At 40.3% G+C, this 18,279-nt stretch overlaps 1 non-coding gene across 1 annotated transcript; it reads right to left on the minus strand.

Moving 5' to 3' along the window:
* Window positions 1-6,432: 6,432 nt before the first annotated feature.
* Window positions 6,433-6,505, minus strand: TRNAG-CCC. The gene has a single exon. It is a non-coding gene; the product is annotated as a tRNA-Gly (tRNA).
* Window positions 6,506-18,279: the final 11,774 nt, after the last annotated feature.

An 18,279-nucleotide genomic window follows, 5' to 3' on the forward strand; every position in this document is an offset into this window, starting at 1 on the left:
CATTTGATTTGTTCAGAACAAATCATTTAATTTGTTTAGTTCTTTTGTGGGGACAAATTTTAGTGTCTTGCTGTCTTTATACCTTGTTATCAATAATTGGAAGTCTGAAAAACTGAAGCTTTTTGATCTTCCATTCATTGATGATGTTGATAAATTTTCCAAAACTATTTTGAAAAAATATGGAACAAATTTAGAAGGCTCACTTATAAAGAATTTAACACCATTGTCGGGCACTTAGATTGATTTACAAAATATTTCTTCAAAGGCTTAAATATGTCTAAAATCCTACTTATGGCCACCAGAAAAGAGAAAAACACATACTGCTTTGTTTTAAAAATCAGATTTTTCACCAAAAAGTGTGGTTCAGTTATTCTTACTATGTATATGATATAATATTTATAAATTTCTATAGCTACTGCTACCATTTGACAACTTGAGTGCAGGATAAATTATGTTGTACCACACCTAATTCCAAGCACATTTCTACTCCATAAATTTCTTTAGAAAGAACATGGTTTTGCTGTGGTATTGTTTTCCATCAAAATCTGTATTTATATTATCATGTGAGGATAATGTTAGTATGAACTTTTTAAACACTGAATTTACAGTAGCAATGATTCATTTACCTAAGTTTATAATGGCATCTGGCTCTAGTAATGTCAAATGTTTTACTCTCAACAGGGTGAAATTCCAAATCTTTTACTTTGGTACCATGAATTCCATTTGAAAAATTAAACCGTTATTGAAAAAACAATCATTTTCCAGTATATAGTGTTTGATTGTTGTTTAGTTGCCAAGTTGTGTCCGACTCTTTTGCCACCCCGTGCACTGTAGCCTATCGGGCTCCTCTGTCCATGGGATTTTCCAGGCAAGAATACTGGACTGCGTTACCATTTCCTTCTCCAGGGAATTTTCCCTACCCAGGGATGGAACCCTGGTCTCCTGCACTGGCAGGCAGATTCTTTACCACTGAGCCACCTGGGAAGCCATCTGGTTATACTCATGTAAAAATGGCATCATTGAATTGTTGGAAACGTTTTTCTGCATTGGAGCCAGTGTGTTAATAGCCACCTTCACTTTATGTATGTGCACAAGAAAAATGGAAGAAAGTTAATGTTAGAGAGTTAATGTAGAGGAGCAGTTATTTCATCTAAAAGTCTTGTTTTGCTGCATATATTACCCAACTGTATATGTTGGGTCATTGTCTTCAGGCAAAATCATTGGGAGTTGATATTGGTGCCTTAGCATATTTGTGTCTTCTGATTTTTGTGGGATCAATGGTATCATATAGTCCCCATGGTAGGTGGTCGGTTTTAATAAATATTTTGAAATTTATAAGTTTGTCATCAACTTTTTCATGAGTGAAGTATTTGATTTTTGACTAAGCAATCCTTTTCATTTTTTGACCCATTAATAGCAATATAGTTGTTGCCAATTTTAAAAGTATTACCAAATAAACACATAATAGTTGTAGATTTATGCAGGGTATCATTAATGTTATTAATAAAAACACCATAGCAAGAGCACGTAAAGTCCTTTCTGTTTTCTCTGTGACGGAGGACCACTCAGTCTTTATTTTCCATAAGTGTTTCACATACACCTGGTCTTGTTTCCCACTGACTGCATAAATGGTGGCCTGCTGACAGCCGGCATCTCTCAAATTCAGACAAAGGTCACCTCACAACTGGCTGGTATCCCACGGGGCCAGGGGAGGCAGCAACATCAGCTATTTCTCCATTTCCCAGATGAGAAGGAGCTGTTCCTATCTGCCAGTTCCCTAACACACTTTTTTTTTTGTTGTTAAGTGAACACCTCATATGCTGTCCTGGAAAGAAAAATGTTAAGTTGTATCGCAGGTTGTATTATCCAGAAGCTGCTGCTGAGAGGAAGTTTGGGGCTCAAGATGTTTATTTGGGAACAGCACCCGTGAGAGGACGAGGGGAAAGCAGGACTGGGCAGAGGGAGCTGTGCAGCCGGGATGCAGGCTTGACAAGGCCTTGGATCACCTGATTGGGGTTTCTGGAGCAGATGTGGCCCATTAGAATGTCCCCCTATTGGGTATGAGTGGGCTGGATATTTATATGCACACCTCTCACCTGGTTGGGCTTCCCTGGCGGCTCCAATGGTAAAGAATCCGTCTGCAATGCAAGAGACCTGGGTTCGATCCGTGGGTTGGGAACATCCCTTGGAGAAGGGAATGGCTACCCACTCCAGTATTCTTGCCTGGAGAATCCCATGGACAGAGGAGCCTGGCAGGCTACAGTCCATGGGGTCACAAAGAGTCAGACACGACTGAGCAACTAAAACTCACCTGGTCACTAGATCACCTGGTCACCAGGTCTGGTCCTAGAAGGGGCATGATGTTTGCTGGGGCCACTCTCTGCAGTTGAGGCACACCCCGAAGAAGTTGACAGCTCGAGACCACCTTGCTCACTGCAGTGCCCACAGCTGGGCAGCAAGCCCTTCTTTGAAGAGGCATCCAGGCATCACTTTGTCCACAAGGTGTTGGGTCTGAATAAGATCAGGCAAAGTGAGATATGTTATTTTGGCATCCTTTGATCTCATCAGAGTGAGAATGCACTATCTGTATCTCATACACTACTGGACAAGTCCATGGTAGGATGTGAAGGCACCAGATGGTGATTGCCAGAGGCCATGGCCTGCTAAGATGGAGATTGGTGTGCAGCAGTTTGTGAGGGAGTGTTCTCGGGATTCATAGCTCCAGCTAAAAGACAGAGGATTAGGCAGAAGGAGAAGCTGGCTTGGGAGATAGCTTCAGCAGAGGCCAGCCCCATAAGGAGCTCTGAAGTTAGTGGAGGGGACCAGACATTTATACTTTCACATAAATCAGTCACTGGGCATAAATGCCCTGGGAAGGACACCTCACGGGGCTTTCTGCCAGAAGCCCTCTTGGCAGTTGGGGAACTCTTTCAGTTCTGAGAGGGTTCTGAGAGGGCTTCCCTGGTGATTCAGCGGTAAAGAATCAGCCTGCAATTCAGGAGCCACAGGAGACGTGGGTTTGATCCCTGGGTTGGGAAGATCCCCTGAAGGAGGGCATGGCAGTTCACTCCAGTATTCTTACCTGGAGAATCACATGGACAGAGGAGCCTGGTGGGCCATAGTCCATAGGGTTGCACAGAGTCAGACACGACTGAAATAACTTAGCACACCCAGGGATTCTGAGGGACACATCAGAGCACCTCACTGCAAGTCTACTGAGCCCTGGCTGACTTTAATGCGAATAATAATTATAGTGATACTACTACCACTAATCTCTTGGCGACTGCATGGCCTATACAGTCCCTGGAGTTCTCCAGGCCAGAATACTGGAGCATTTCCCTTCTCCAGGGGATCTTCCCAACCCAGGGATCGAACCCAAGTCTTCCGCATTGCAGACGGATTCTTTACCAACTGAGCCAGGAGGTAAGCCCAATAATAATAATACTTTGTTAAAAAAAAATCCTGAACCAATGCTGAAAGAGATAACCCTGACACAACAGATACAAATGAAGACTGTCTTTAACCACCTTGAAGGTAAGCTGCTGATCCAGAAATCTTTTGAGCTGACTTACTGGAATTTTCACTGGGATTTTCACTCAAATGGAAAAGGATTTACATTGATTATTTAATCCATTTTGGCTAGAATGTAGTACCGCAGTGCTTCTTTAGTTTGCAATATCTTCCTTCATTTTCAGCAGCCCCTGTTTAGTTATACCCGCTTCCCCATCCTGATCACTCAGCAGACCCCACTGCCATCTAGAGTCATCTGGTTTCAGGTTCTAGCGTGCCTGGAGCCCGGTGATTTGGTCCCCACTCTACGCATGGCCTTGCTCTCCCTCAGGCTGTGAGCAGAGGATTTTTCATAACAATTGTAAAACATCAAAACTCATCCCCACCAATCCTTGCAAAGAGCCCAGGGAGCCCAGGCTGTTTCAAATGAGATGTTTCTGCCCAAAGAGCGCTTGGCAAGAGTGAGGGAGGCTGGTGCATTTCGTTTCATTATGAACTCAAACGAGGGTCCAGAGGAGGTTAAAGTACCTTTATTTGGCTCTCAGTCATTATCTTGCCTGGCGCACAGTGCTCTAGAGGGAGGAAGACACAGCAGAGGGACTCTGGACGTGACGCAAGGAGGCTGCCTTCTGACCCTTTCAGCCCCTGGCGTTCTGGTTCTCCATGGATTGGGTCTTGCTCATTCCCACTGCCTAGGAAAGTGTGGGGTTCACAGTGTATGCTCAGAAGTGTGCCTTTGTTTTTAGGGTCCCCCCAGATGTAGCTGGTGTAAAGAAAGAATAAAATAGATATGGAACAAAGTTAAGGAATTGTAAAAGATTTCCAGCTCATGCTGCCCCATCCCATGTCTAAGTCCACCACCCAAAGCACAATACACTGCTTCTGACATTATATCTTGCAACCCAGTGACAAGTTATTAACTCTCCCAACATCATATATCTGTTGTAAAGAGGTATTCTATTTGGGCATGTTTGGACATATGTTCACCCTTGGACCAAACTTTATGCCCAGGTGATTGGAGTCCTGTGATGACTCAGACCTAAATATTGCTTTTCCACCATTCTTTCTTATTATTATCCTACTAGATGTATGTTGAAACTTTTCTTCTAGTCTTTATATTTCTTACTCCCTCCTGCAGATTGCATATTCCTTTGTATTTATGCTGCATTTTGTGTAATTTCCTCAAATGTATTTGGAGTCAACTAATTTTGTCTTGAGCTGGTTCTCATCTGCTATATTCATTGAGTTTTTAAAATTTAATGAATAATTTCTTGAATATAAAATTGTTTATTAAGATGTGTCCCTCATATATTTTATTGTGCTAAAAAACACATAACATGAAATCTGTCCTCAGCAAATTTTTAAGTGTACAGCACAGTATTTTAGTTTTATGTACAATGTACAGTGTTATACACTAGATCTCTAGAAGTTTTTCATCTTTCATCAACTTTCTTACAGACTGAAACTCTATACTCACTGAACAATAATTCCTCATTTCTCCCCTTCCCACCCCCAACCACTGGCAACCACCATTCTTCTTTCTGCTTCCGTGAGTTTGACTACTTCAGATACGTCATATGATTGGAATTATGCAGTATTTGCCTTCATGTCGATTGGCTTTTTCATTATGTCCCCAAATGGCTTTAACATTATGTTAAAGTGCCAATGGCTTTAGCATTATGTCCTCAAAGTTCATCCATGTTGTAGCACATGATAGGATTTCTTTCTTTTTAAAGTCTAATACTCCATTGTATGTATATACCATATTTTATTTATTCCTCCATTTGTTCATAGACACTTAGGTTGTTATTCAGTTCAGTTCAGTTCAGTCGCTCAGTCGTGTCCGACTCTTTGCAACCCCATGAACCGCAGCACGCCAGGCCTCCCTGTCCATCACCAACTACCGCAGTTCACCCAAACCCACGTCCATCGAGTCGGTGATGCCATCCAGCCATCTCATCCTCTGTCGTCCCCTTCTCCTCCTGCCCTCTTGCTATTGTGAATAATACTGCTGTGAACTTGGGAGTGCAGATGCTTCTTTGAGATCCTAATTTCATTTGTTTTTTTTTTGGACAGATATCCTAAAGTGGGATTGCTTGATCATGTGCTGTTCTATTTTAATTTCTTGAGGAACTTCCATTCTGTTTTACATGGTGGCTGTACCAATTTACATTCCCTCCAACAGGGCACAAGATTTCAGTTTCTCTCCACATCCTCACCAAGGCTTGGAATTTTTTTGTTGTTTTGTTTTTTGAGGATGGCCACACAAGCAGGTGTCAGGTGATATTGCATTGTGGTTTTAATCTGCATTTCCTTGATGATTAGTGATGTTGAATGTCTTTTTATGTACCTATGGGTACATGTATGTGTTCTTTGGAGACATGTGTATTTAAGTCCTTTGCCCATTAAAAATTTTTTTTCTTGTTATTGACTTGTGGGACTTCTTATGTATTTTTGGATATTAACTCCTCAGATATATAGTTTAGAAATATTTTCTCTCATTCTGTGGATTATTTTGTGTACTCTGTTGATAGTCCCTTGCTGCACAAAAGCTTTTTAGTTATGTAGTTCCACTTGTCTATTTTTTCTTTTGTTACCATATCCAAGAAATCATTGCCAATACCAATGTTATGAAGCCTTCCCTATATTTTATTCTAATAGTTTTATACTTTTGGGTCATGCATTTAAATCTTTATTCTATTTTGAATTTATTTTGGGGCATGGTATAGAATAATGGTCCAGTTTTATTCTTTTGCACATGGATGTTTAGTTTTCCAGGCACATTTGTGGTGGTTTTTTTTTTTTTTTTGTCCTTTAAAAATATTTATTTATTTGGTTGTGCTGGATTTTAGTTGCAGCGTATAGGATCTTTGATCTTTGTTGTGGCACACGGGATCTTTAGTTACAGCATGTGAGATCTAGTTCCCTGACCAGGGATTGAACCTAGGCCCCATGCATTGGGAGTGCAGAGTCTTAGCCACTGGACCACCAGGGAAGTCCCCAGGCACATTTGTTGACTTATCCTTTCCTCATTGTGTAGTCTTGGCACCCTTGTCAAAGATCATTTGACCATATATGCATGGGTTTGTTTCTGAGCTGTTCTGTTCCATCTGTTCATATGTCTGTCTTCCTATCAGGACCATACTGTTTCAATTACTGTAGGTTTGTAACATGTTTTGAAGTTTGGAAGTGTGAAGCATCCAGCTTTGTTCTTAAAATTGTTTTGGAATAAATATGTTTTTTAATGTTTAAAGCAATATGTGGTTTGTTTTTATTTTCAACTTGTGTCTTCTTTTTCCTTAGCATAAGCCCTTTGATTTTAGTTTCCATTCTTATTTCATAATCTCTTCCAGATTTTGTCAAGTACTGTAGAATATTGGTATTACATCTGTTTATGGTCGTAGCTGCTCTTCTCCTTCAAATGGTTTCATTTCTTGTGTGTTTTGCAACTTTTTTCTTGTGAACTCTTGTTGTTTTCTCCATGTAAATCAGACACTCCCTGGTGCTCAATTTTGCATTTACTTTTGCTTGGACTTCAGGGATTCACTAGTGGTAGAGAAGCTTTTGTATCTTCTTGACTTGAGTTTATTACATTCCCTGGGCATTGTAACTTCTGATGGCGTTTCTGTTATAGGGTTTCAGTTTCATGAAAGGCTTTGTCTTCTGCTCAGGTTCCCAGCAATTTGCAAACCTTCCTTTCCTCTTCCTTGAGCTGATGGATGAGGCTTTTCTAATCTTCTTTATCCAGGCAGGGAAATCCTTTCAGGAACTTCATCCTCTGCAGGATGCTTCTCCTGCCTCACACTGCCCCCAGGCCCTATCCCCTTTTTCCACTTGCGAGGTAGAATACACCTCCCGCCCCACTCGCACCCCGACCCGGCCTCCTGCCGTAGCACCCGGGGCTGGTACGCACGCCCAGGCCGCCTTGGGCTTCTCTCTCAGCAGTTGTCAGCATTGCCACACAGTGTTTGTGTTCTTTTTTCATCTTGGTTTCTTACGGTTTTTCTCTTCCTTTCTCCCTTCTTTCCTCCTCTCCCTCCTTCCCTTCTCCTGAATTGATTATGTATTCTATTTTATTGCTGCGTGCTTTTACGCAGCATTTCTGTTGTATTCAGTTGGATCAATAGTATCTCTGTGTGGCGGCGAAGGTAGTGAAAGGATGCAACTGAATTCAGCTCATGTTGCCCGAGGATCTTGATCTTGAGTGATCTTCTAAAAATAAAATATATCTTGTTATCCCCAGGTTAAAACCTGCTGATGACTTGCTATTGTGCTTGGGTAAATACTTCAAAGTTTTTATTTTGGCTTAAAGTGTCCTATATGAGTTGATCCCTATCTCCCTTTGCAGCCGGAGATCATTACTTCCTCCCTCATTCAAAACAGCCTTCTTTCTTTTTCTTAAGAGTAGTTGTTTCTGCCTGGAAATGTCTCCATCCGGGTGTCCAGATGACAGAATTCTCACCTTCCTAAGAAGGCCTACCCCGACGACCCTACCAAAAGTACATCCCCACTCCGTCCTCTCACATCATCCTGATTCATAGTCTTCATGACACTTATCACTATGTTAATTAATTTAAGTTTGTACTTGTTCATTATTTATTTTGGAGGCCAGTCTGACAGTTGCTGATGAAGAAGGAAAGAAATAATCAAGGATGAATTGTAGATCTGGGGTTTGAGCAAGTGAGCAGATGCCTGTGAGAGAAATAGGTATGGGATGGGAATTGAGTTATGATTAAAAGGTTTATGTTTGAGATTTCTATTCTTCGTCCTAATGAATACATCAAGTGGGAAGTTGCATATAAAAGTCTGAAACTCAAATGAAAATCAGGGATGACGATATAAGCTTGGGCATCATCAGCATACAAATAATACTGAAAATCATATGACCAGATGCTAGTACCCAGGGAAAGAGTGAAGAGTCATTAGATAAGAGAAGGAAATACATCTTTTGAAGCAATTACCAATGTGATATAGTCAGAGCTGCAAGGTAATTCCTTTGAACAAACATACACAAAACAAGGGAGGACCTTTTCATGAAGAAATTAAGCAGCATGTTCCAAACTTGATTTAATTAGCTTACCTCTTGCTCTTGTCAGTGGGAAGTTTGGTGCATAGAAACAGTGAACAGTGATGGTTTCTGTAGATTTCCAAAGGAGTAGAAGTAGATTTTCTTGACTCTCTCCAAACATGATGTGATCTTCCCAAACAAATGTACACAAGGGTTTCATGAATATTGATTCTTTCCTTCTTTTCCATAGGAATTGATGTGGGGTATTGTGACAGAGAGGACTCATGGGTTTTGTCCACCACAAACAGGTTAGAAATCTCTGGGAAGCTTTATCTTGGCATTATCCTTGAATGCTGGAGAATGGACCAAAAGAGAATTTTCTTCTCTTCTTGTTTTGGGGACATTAAATTATGCAATTATGCAACTTATTTGGTCTTTAGAGAAGCAGAGTAATGCTAAATTTCTGTCTGTTCTGACTTCCTTGAGCTACAGATCAACATCTTGTGTTTAAATCTAACTTATTGCTCTCATTGTCTTCTAGACTTATTTAGGCTATAAAAGGTTTGCCTAGAGATATAGATTGTTTATGCATATGGTATGGCTGCAACTGTGCAGTATAGCCATGCTTTTGCTTTTTACTTTCAGTCAAATCAAAATTAAAGGATCATAATCACCCTTATTCAGGGGGTAATGAGGAATATTTTAAAGTTCATGTTTCATAGATCCTTCATCAAGAATAGGACTGAAGTTCCAAATGAGATGTATTTTCTGTAATGCATGTAGTGCCGCATCCTGAAATAGCTATTATTTTTTGTCATCCTGATTTGCTGGGCAGACAGTTGGATATTAAACAATAAAAAATAAGTTTTCATTCATGACATTTCATTTTTGGATAACCAGCAACCAAAATTCCCAGGCATTGGGATTACTGTATTCATCTCCACAGGTGTCCAGAAATGAAATGTCACCTAAAGCAGTAGACACACTTCATTGCTATCACACCCCAAACTTTCCTCCAGCAAAATATTTTATTAAAATTAAATGAAAAACCAAAACCTTCACAATGGGTGTTCCAGCAACTTTAATGGGTTTTAGGATAGAGCACACCCCAAAAAATTCTACAGTGTGTATTTTATTATATGCAAGACAGTTGTTCTGAGAATATTATACTATTCTTTCCTCATCTTTTTGGCTGTGTGATGAATCAACTAAATTGCAACTTATAAATTTCTGCTTAAAATCTCTGAGAAAATAGCTCTTGTTTCTATTTGTAGATGTGGTATATACTTCCTGAAAATGTTTCCTTTCTCCTAATCACTCTCTCCTTTCTCATCATCTGGCCTTTCATTTAGCAAATATTTATTTACATGCTGTGTCACTGTGTTCATTCTTAGGCATAATCAAAGTCCATAGGCCCTTATGGAGTTTATAATTTAGCCAGGTAGTCCCATGACAATACAATGAATGACAAAATCAGCTTGTCATACTTATTAGATGTTTATTATTTGCCAGATGTTATTCTAGGTGAGGTCATGTATTAAACCACTTAATCATTACACTAAGATGTGGGAAAGTCCTCACAAGGTCACATGGCCAGAAGCGGCACTAACAATACAAAGTGATGAGATACAGGGTTTGTTGTTGTTGTTTAGTCACTAAGTCATGTTGGACTCTTTTGCGACCCTGTGGACTAGCTTGCCAGGCTTCTCTGTCCCTGGGATTTCCCAGGCAAGAGTACTGGAGTGGGTTGCCATTTCCTTCTCCAGGGAATCTTCCTGATCCAGGGATCAAATTTGCATCTCCTGCATTGGCAGGTGAATTCTTTACCACTGAGCTGCCAGGAAGTCCAAGATATAGGGAGTTTAGGATATTGTGAAGATATGATATAAAAGCTCCTGACCTGATGTCTTAGTCTGTTTAGGCTCCCATAACAAAACAGCATAGGTTGGCGGGTGGTTGTTAAACAACAGAGATTTATTTTCTCAAAGTTCTGGAAAAGCTGGAAAGTCTAAGATCAAGCTTTGCCAGAGTTCAGTTTCTGGTGAGAGCTTTCTTCTCTGGCTTGTAAACGGCCGCCTTCTTGTGTCCTTACATAGGAGGAAAAGGGCAATCGCTCCAGTGCTGCTTCTTTTAAGGGCACTAATCCCATCATGAAGGCCCCCTCCTCATGACCTCATCTAAACCTAATTACCTCCCAAAGGCTCTATCTCCAGATAACATGACATTGGAGGTTAGGGCTTCAACATATGAATTCTAGTGGGACATAATTCAGCCACAGCACCTGGATTTAGAAATTTTCCAGGTTGGGGATTACAAATCCCTCTCCAAATCAGAAATACTATGTATCAGCTATGTATAAGACTTTAAAAATACCTGTCTTTGCTGGATCTCAAAATAATTATAATGGATTACAGTGTGGATTAGCTTTTTAAGATCTTTAAGGCTTGGTTTTCTCATCTATAATTTGGGAGAAGAGTTGTATACTTGCATATATACAACATTTCTATATGTGAATGGTATATATTTCCATGTATGAATGTATATGTGAATGGTAAGGTGTGCATGTATGTGTGTGGGGCAGTCAGTGATCTTTTTTGGCATTTTCATATGTGCAGCATTTTAAAAATAAAGTGCTTTTTAAAGCACATGGTAAAATAGATGTGTGTTACTCACCTGATCATCATAAGTGAGATGTTATTTTTTTTCTTGTCCTTTTTACATGTGTAGAAACCGAAGCCAAGAGATCATATTTCTTTTACAAGGTCGTGCATACAGTTGGTGGGTGGCCAAGGTTGGTACACAGACCTCTGATACTGGATCAGCGCTTTTCCTCTGCCCCGTGACTGCCTGGTGCTTGTGTACAGTTTGCCTGATACCTGGGATCTGAAAAAGATACCTATTCTCATGCTCAGCTGACATTTTGTTCTGTTTCTTCGCCATCCTTGACTACACCATGGTGTTCAGTGCATTTCGGATGTATTGGTTTTCAGCCAGCCCCCCATCTCCAGTACCCTACCACACTCCCATTTCTATTTGCCTCACCTCAGCTCACGTATGTTGTTCCTAAGAGTCCTTGTTTGCTCCTGTTCAGTGTACAGGCAGCGTTGCAGAGCTTTACTGCAGCTACCAGGACTCCAGTGGCAGGAAAACAGTAGAGTTTCAGAAATGTGAGTCGCTTTTGCTGATTTTTAAGACTAGAAACATTTTTCTTTATATATGCAGAAATACAAGCATTTGAATCATTTCATAAAATCTATACATTGGGTCATATCATAATACCTTTTTTTAAGCTAAATATTTTCTTTATTTGCCCTTACCTACCCTTTCCTGACCTGTGTCAGCTTCCACCCCTGGCTAGCCCATGTGTATAATCTAGCATGTGCCCTTCAAAATCATTCTCAGTGCTCGGCTTGTAAAGTCACATGTAAACATACATACGTGTATATGTATATTTATATATATATGTTTTACAAAACATCATTGTTTTACAAAAAATGGGTTCATATTATTTTCTTATTTGTGCATTATCTTGCTTTTTTCTTTCTTTTTTTAAACCTCTTTCCCCACCACCTCTTTTCCACCCTTGGCAGGTGCCTCACCCCTCCCCCTAATTGAAAATAGACATACCCCAACTCCCAAATTTCAAACCCACTAACTGTCCTACATCCACCCCATCTCTTCCTTTTTGGAATAAATGTCCAACAAAAAAGTCTCCTTTCTCTAGTCTAAGCTTCTGTAGCCCCTGCTGATTTTATCTTTCTCATATTTTTATCCTTAACTCTTTAATCTCTAATCAGCATGCAATCATTAAATACTAGCCTCTTCCTACATATAGTAAAAATAAAATAAAAGCATCCCACTGACAGCACAGTCTTTGCAGTTGCTGCCTTAGCTCTCACCCTTCTTCCAGATAAACTCTTGAAAGGGTTGCTTCTCTTGTCATCTTTGCTTCTGTGCCACCCACAAATCCTATGCTGCCCCAGACACCTCATTCCCTCTTCCCACTCTGGGCCTCTGCACAGGCCAGTCCTGCTGCCTAGAACACATTTTCCCCTACTTGCTCCTGTTCTGTTGCTAACTCCTACTCATCACTTATGTTTCATCTTCATCATTCTTCTAGGAGTTGATTAGAAGCCTCTTCTATGCATATCAAACTTCCCCATGATAAACTGCCAAATCACACGAAATGACCAAGTTAAGGCATCCCTGATTTTCCTTTTTGCCTCTTCAGCCCTCACTCTCCTCTCCTGAGATAGTTGAGGCTTCTCCATGCTTCTGTGGCACTTAACCACAATCTGTTTCAAGTATTCTTTTGTATTTGTCTGTCCACTAGACTATGAACTGCTAGAATGGTGCTAGAAATTTGAAGCAGCAATAATTGTTTGTTGAATTGGGCTGATTTGAAACATAATTGATTATGGCTCCATAATATTACATTATTTACATGGCTATTTTTCTCTCTGACTTCCTTACTGTTTTCCTATTTGCAGACATTTAGGGTTTTGTTGGTGTTTACTATTATAAATAAGGCTGTGATGAAGATCTTTGTGATTGAAGCTTATTTCTGTTGTTTCAGATTATTTACATAGATTTGAGTCCTAAAAGTTGAGCTATTTAAGTAAAAGGTATGATCATTTTAAAGACTTCAACATCCATTGTCAGATTGTTTTCCCACCATTGTTACACAATTAAAATCCCCCTTTATGTGACTGGTTTACAAATTGTATTTCAGACCTTTGTGTAGCATGAATACACATCTAACAGCATCACTGCATTGGAAGCATTGCAGTAGCTGTCTGAGTTTCCCGCTAATCTTCACTAAGAATATTGCCTGAGTGTAGAGTCCCTGGGGAACTGGAAGCTTGCAGGCCTGAGAGACCGAGTAGCTGGACTTGCATCATTTCTTGCTGAAGAAATCCATACTCAGTGACCTGGAGATCATTGGAACTGCTCTTCAAATCTTGTTGTGAGAGAACAAGGATCCTTCCTACTCTCTGTGATCAGTTTAAGGGCAAGGTTTGATGGGAACTCTGGCTTCAGTTTTTCCTTTCTTGATTTGGCCCAGTGGGGCCATCTGGCTTCTTTATTTCAACAGAAGATCATGAAAAATGCTCCAGGACTACTGTCAGAACTCTGGAAATTCTTTCATTATTTTAAAATTCAAAATGGAAAATTTAAGACACATATAAAGATGGGGAAAACCACATGATGAATTCTCATTGCCTATCAGCTGGCTTCAACAACTCTTGGCATTTTGACAACCTTATTTCATCTATTCTGCTTGGCTTTAAAATGTTTTCATTTATTTTTTGCTCAAATCTTTTTGCACAAACCTAGACTTGGTTATTTTTGTCCAGTAAACACTTCTGTATGTTTCACTAACATAGATGCTTTAAAAAAAAAAAACCATAATACTATGCTCACTTAAAATTTATAATAGGCTTTAAAAGCATCTTATATCCAGGTCATGTTCAAATCCCTTTGATTGCCTCAAAAAAGCCTTTCTTTAATAGTTGATTTGTTTGAATGAGGATTCAAATGCCAAACACTGCATTTTCCTGATATGTCTTATGAATATTTTTTAAACTTATGACAGTTTTCCATTTCTCTCCCCCTTTAATGTCCCAGTTATTGAAGAAACCAGGTTATTTCCTCATAGTACTTCCCGTTTTCTAGATTGGACTTATTTTATCCTGTGATGTCACTTACATTCATCTACCATGTCTTTCCTTAATTGAATATAGAGGATTGATGAGATGCAGGTTTAGTTTCTTTACAAGAATACTTAATAGCTGGTGACACCGCACTTCCTCTTTCATCAGCATCAGGAAGAACAGAATGTCGGCTGGCCCTCTTTAAGTGACATCAAAATTGATCAGTGGGTTCAAGTGTGGTCAGCTTCCTTTTGCCAATATAAACTTCCTTATTAACCTTTCCTAATGGTTTTGGCGGCCCTTGCTCTCTGTGACTCACCGGGTGAGGGTCCCTCTGGCACAAACTCCACCCCCCCTCCACCAGAGTCTCCAGCAGAGGCCTGCTGCAGGGTCAGGGCCACTGAGTGCAGCAGTGCGTACACAGAACTTTTTGAAGGAGGTCGCCTTTTGCTTCATTACCTCCACCATAGTTTGGCCTCAGGTCAAACAACAGGGAGGGAACACAGCCCCGCCCATCAACAGAAAATTGGATTAAAAATTTACTGAGCATGGCCCCACCCATCAGAACAAGACCCAGTTTCCCCCTCAGTCAGTCTCTCCCATCAAGAAGCTTCCATAAGCCTCTTATTCCTATGCATCAGAAGGCAGACAGACTGAAAACCACAATCACAGAAAAGTAATCAAACTGATCACATGGACCACAGCCTTGTCTAACTCAGTGAAACTCTGAGACATACAGTGTAGGGCCACCCAGGACAGATGGGTCATGGTGGAAAGTTCTGACAAAATGTGGTCCACTGGAGAAAGGAATGGCAAACCACTTCAGTATTCTTGCCTTGAGAACCCCATGAACAGTATGAAAAAGCAAAAAGATAGGACACTGAAAGATGAACTCCCCAGGTCGGTAGGTACCCAGTATACTACTGGAGATCAGTGGAGAAATAACTCAAGAAAAAAATGAAGAGATGGAGCCAAAGCAAAAATAACGCCCAGCTGCTGATGTGACTGGTGATGGAAGTAAAGTCCGATGCTATAAAGAACAATACTGCATAGGAACCTGGAATGTTAGGTTCATGAATCAAGGTAAATTGGAAGTGGTCAAACAGGAGATGGCAAGGATGAACATCAACATTTTAGGAATCAGTGAACTAAAATGGACTGGAATGGGTGAATTTAACTCAGATGATCACTATATCTACTACCGTGGGCAAGAATCCCTTAGAAGAAATGGAGTAGCCCTCATAGTCAACAAAAGTGTCTGAAATGCAGTGCTTGGGTACAGTCTCAAAAACAGAATGATCTTTGTTTGTTTCCAAGGCAAACCATTCAATATCACAGTAATCCAAATCTATGCTCCGACCAGTAATGCTGAAGAAGCTGAAGGTGATCGGTTCTATGAAGACCTGTAAGACCTTCCAGAACTAACACCCAAAAAAATGTCCTCTTCATTACAGGGGACTGGAATGCAAAAGTAGAATGTCAAGAAACACCTGGAGTAACAGGAAAATTTGGCCTTGGAATACGGAATGAAGCAGGGCAAAGGCTAAGTATTTTGCCAAGAGAACATACTGGTCATAGCAAACACCCTCTTCCAACAACACAAGAGAAGACTCTACACATGGACATCACCAGACAGTCAATACCAAAATCAAATTGATTATATTCTTTGCAGCCAAAGATGGAGAAGCTCTATAGAGTCAGCAAAAGCAAGACTAGAAGCTCACTGTGGCTCAGATCATGAACCCCTTATTGCCAAATTCAGACTTAAATTGAAGAAAGTAGGGAAAACCACTAGACCATTCAGGTATGACCTAAATCAAATCCCTTATGATTATACAGTGGAAGTGAGAAATAGATTTAAGGGACTAGATCTGATAGATAGAGTGCCTGATGAACTATGGACAGAGGTTCATAACATTGTACAGGAGGCAGGGATCAAGACCATCCCCAAGAAAAGGAAATGCAAAAAGGCAAAATGGTTGTCTGAGGAGGCCTTACAAATAGCTGTGAATAGAAGAGAAGTGAAAGGCAAAGGAGAAAAGGAAAGATATACCCATCTGAATGCAGAGTTCCAATAAGAAAGCCTTCCTCAGTGATCAGTGCAAAGAAATAGAGAAAAACAATAGAATGGGAAAGACTGGAGATCTATTCAAGAAAATTAGAGATACCAAGGGAACATTTCATGCAAAGATGGGCTCAATAAAAGACAGAAATGGTATGGACCTAACAGAAGCAGAAGATATTAAGAAGCGGTGGCAAGAATACACAGAAGAACTACAAAAAAGATCTTCACGACCCAGTTAATCATGATGGTGTGATCACTCACCTAAAGCCAGACATCCTGGAATGTGAAGTCAAGTGGGCCTTAGGAAGCATCACTATGAACAAAGCTAGTGGAGGTAATGGAATTCTAGTTGAGTTATTTCCAATCCTAAAAGATGATGCTGTGAAAGTGCTGCACTTAATATGTCAGCAAATTTGGAAAACTCAGCAGTGGCCACAGGACTGGAAAAGGTCAGTTTTCATTCCAATCCCAAAGAAAGGCAAAGCCAAGGAATGCTCAAACTACCGCACAATTGCACTCATCTCACATGCTAGTAAAGTAATGCTCAAAATTCTCCAAGCCAGGCTTCAACGGTATGTGAACTGTGAACTTCTAGATGTTCAAGCTGGTTTTAGAAAAGGCAGAGGAACCAGAGATCAAATTGCCAACATCCGTTGGATCATGGAAAAAGCAAGAGAGTTCCAAGAAAACATCTATTTCTGCTTTGTTGAATATGCCAAAGCCTTTGTGTGGATCACAACAAACTATGGAAAATTCTTCAAGAGATGGGAATACCAGACCACCTGACCTGCCTCTTGCAGGTCAGGAAGCAACAATTAGAACTGGACATGGAACAACAGACTGGTTCCAAATTGGGAAAGGAGTATATCAAGGCTTTATATTGTCACCCTGCTTATTTACTTATATGCAGAGTACATCATGTGAAATGCCGGCTGGATGAAGCACAAGCTGGAATCACAATTGCCGAAAGAACTATCAATAACCTCAGATATGCAGATGACACCACCCTTATGGCAGAAAGTGAAGAAGAACTAAAGAGCCTCTTGATGAAAGTAAAAGAGGAGAGGGAAAAAGTTGGCTTAAAACTCAACTTAGTTGTTTGAATAAAAACTAAGATCATGGCATCTGGTCCCATCACTTCCTGGCAAATAGATGGGGAAATAGTGGAAACAGTGACAGACTTTATTTTCTTGGGCTCCAAAATCACAACAGATTGTGACTGCAGCCATGAAATTAAAAGACCCTTGCTTCTTGGAAGAAAAGCTATGACCAACCTAGACAGCATATTAAAAAACAGAGACATTATTTTGCCAAAAATGTCCATCTAGTCAAAGCTACGTTTTTTCTAGTGGTCATGTATGAGTGTGAGAGTTGGACTATAAAGATAGCTGAGCACCAAAGGATGGATGCTTTTGAACTGTGGTGTTGGAGAAGACTCTTGAGAGTCCTGTGGACTGCAAGGAGATCTAACCAGTCCATCCTCAAAGAAATCAGTCCTGAATATTCATTGGAAGGACTGATACTGAAGCTAAAGCTGAAACTCCAAACTTTGGCCACCTGATGCAAAGAACTGACTCATTGGAAAAGAGCCTGATGCTGGGAATGATTGAAGGCAGGAGGAGAAGGGGATGACAAAGGATGAGATGGTTAGATGGCATCACCAACTTGATGGACATGAGGTTGAGCAATTTCTGGGTGTTGGTGATGGACATGGAAGCCTGGAATGCTGCAATCCATGGGGTTGCAAGAGTCGGACACGACGAAGTGACTGAACTGAATGGTTTTAGCATTCAGAAGTGAACATTATATGCATTATTTCACTCAGAGTTGAAGCATGATTTTCTAAATTTAACGGTATGTTTCTGCTTTTATTTTCTGGGATTCTTCTGTGAGGACCTCTCCTTTGTCAATCATTGGTAATCCCCCAAGGCATTAGGAAAGGCAGAATAAAGGCTTTATTTTGCTTGTCAATTTTTAAATAACTGAGTTGGTGTTTTAACAACCCATAGTGATGGTCAGTTTGGACTCTTTGGACTCATAGA

Source organism: Bubalus bubalis, chromosome 13 (assembly GCF_019923935.1).
Source record: "Bubalus bubalis isolate 160015118507 breed Murrah chromosome 13, NDDB_SH_1, whole genome shotgun sequence".
NCBI lineage: Eukaryota > Metazoa > Chordata > Mammalia > Artiodactyla > Bovidae > Bubalus > Bubalus bubalis.